Source organism: Pholcus phalangioides, unplaced genomic scaffold, assembly GCF_987345545.1.
Source record: "Pholcus phalangioides strain wild (caught in Gottingen) unplaced genomic scaffold, Ppha-v1.0 ptg000017l_1, whole genome shotgun sequence".
Taxonomy (NCBI): Eukaryota; Metazoa; Arthropoda; class Arachnida; order Araneae; family Pholcidae; genus Pholcus; species Pholcus phalangioides.
The window spans coordinates 24,874,629-24,877,140 of NW_028301610.1; positions in this window are offsets into that span (position 1 = coordinate 24,874,629).

A 2,512-nucleotide genomic window follows, 5' to 3' on the forward strand; every position below is an offset into this window, starting at 1 on the left:
AGTAATAATGTCAGGTATATAATAACAACGTAGCATACAAGCTGCAGCGTCTACCGTCAAAATGTCTATTGCCAGTTCTTAGTACTAATTAGAGCCCATTATCGGCGATAATTCACCTACGGTCTGCCTTTAGGGAACCATCGAAGTACGTAAAGTTTGATCTTATTGCCCTTTGAAATGACATCAAGCTACATTACCTGAAAGTAACTGGCTTATAATCTCATGGGCGAAAAGAACTATAGCTAAATTTTTAAACTGTAAATTCTTAGTGGTTAGTATTCTATATACTCTCAACTTGATCCCGCGTTGGTGTTCTCTTTTTGATATAAATTCCTGAACTGGCTCCGGTGGAAAAAGCAAGAGGAAAGAAGAGAATGTGTGGTAAAGTAGCCTGACTGTAATTTCCGGACCTTCACTAAGGCGTATAATAACAACTATTACTTTCTTCCTTTCTGTTTCGGGAATGTGGATCTCTTATCCGGTTCTTTTTCTCCAGGATAGAAGGATACTCGGAGTGTCTCTACAATCCGGTGATAGACAAGAAAAGAAATCCGTAGATTTCCACCACATAATCAAAAGAAAATCCGGCTAATGATATTTCCGGGAAAGACTTCACGCTTAAGGCCCCTGAAGAATACGCAGAGATGGCCGGAATAGTTCGACCATTGCCATGGTAATTCATGAGCAATAGACTTTTTCAAACTAATAGTTACAAGAATGACGAGATAATTGATTGTCATCGTTATTAATGATATATTGTATCCAGTCGAGAGAGAGGACATTGTAAATCCTCTATGGTTCACCCTTATAAAAACGTATTAAAATAAAATGCGAAAACGCATGTAAATTGGTGCTGTTAACATATTTTTAATTGAAACAAAATATCCTCACCACAATTTAGTTAATCATAGTGAATGTTTTAATTAGTTATAATAGTTCATTCAGGGTAAAATATACAGTTTGCCCAGTAAAGTACCACTAATTTTTTTTACCCCCGTAACATCCTTTACATACGTTGTTGAGTGTTGGTATTTTGAGGTATAAAGGCTGTATAACTACTTTACCAATACCTGATGACAGCACACGTGTGGGACAACTAGTTTTTTAAATACATTTAATTAATAAAATTCTGTTAGATATTCCACTCCTGTAAAAGAGTTCACTGCATCATACTTTTATGTAATGTTGTGAAACACTGCTTTTACAAAATGTTCCTTAACAAATGTATGATTAGGGCTTTTTTGAGTGTGGTAAAATAAATAAATATCCATTATTATGTATTATTCAACATACTTGAATTGATGGTTTTTATTTTTACTGTAAGTGTAAAGTGCTGAGACGAAAAGTACCGTGTTAATCAATTCATTGTGTACTAAATAAAGTTTTGAATTTCTTCTTTTGTTCTGTGACTTCATTTGGAACTAAAATGACCCACCATAAAATTTACATAGTAATTATTTCATTTTTTTCATAATATGGTAGTGAAAGGGTTCAAATCATCTTTTATTTATTAGTTCATTATTTATTTTAGTTCTTAAACAATTTATAATAATGGAAAACTTCTTGCGAGAAACACTACTCAACCATGCAAATGAAAATATTATATGCCGTGAAACCCCCTCTTAACGGACACCCCTTTTTTATGGACGATTTGACGTGATTCCGTCTTTTAAATCATCTCTCAGACTAAACTGGGTGCATCTCCGAAAAGTTGGTGTAATGAAACTAGCGCTCTCTCATATCTCGAGAAGTATATATGCAACACGTAAATGTTTTTGGTGTCCACGGAGAGACCTTATTAAGACAAATTCAACAGCATATGTTTAGTGTTAATGCGTTTCCTGCTCTGAGTACCGAGCAATGAAATGTTGGCGTAACGAAACGTAGCAAAATTCTTTAAATTCTCAAATCTCGAAAAGTAGGCTATATGCAGCTCATGAGCGTTTTCGTGTATGGTGTTTACGGTTAGATCGTGCTGATAAAAATTCAACGGTACCGAATTAATGTTGATATGCCTCCTATTTTGTACTGTTTTAGACTATATCTCAAAAAGTAGAAAACGCAAATAGGTATCAATAGTATCTAGGAATAAATCTTGTTGAGACAAATTTAACAGTACTTTACTAGTGACAAATATAACAGAACTGTATTGATGTTGATACGCTTCCTGGTTTGCATACCAGGCACACAGTACACTTCCATAACAAAATAGTTTTACACTATATCCCAGGAAGCATGTGCATGAGAGAGATGAATCTCTAGCGTTGAAACGAATCCCGCGATATTGCAGTTTCACTTAGTAGACCAAACAAATTTCATAGCATTGTAAAAAAGTTTGTAAAACGTATTCACGTTGAAAATTGCGGCCGTATCGATAACACAGCCTTCACCCATTTTTTTTTTTTTTCGTCCCGCCGGTGTTCCCGAAAGGGGCGGGGACTACCATATCATCAAAAATATGTCATGAGAGTTGACTTCCCGATATTTTTCCCATTGGTATTATATATACATG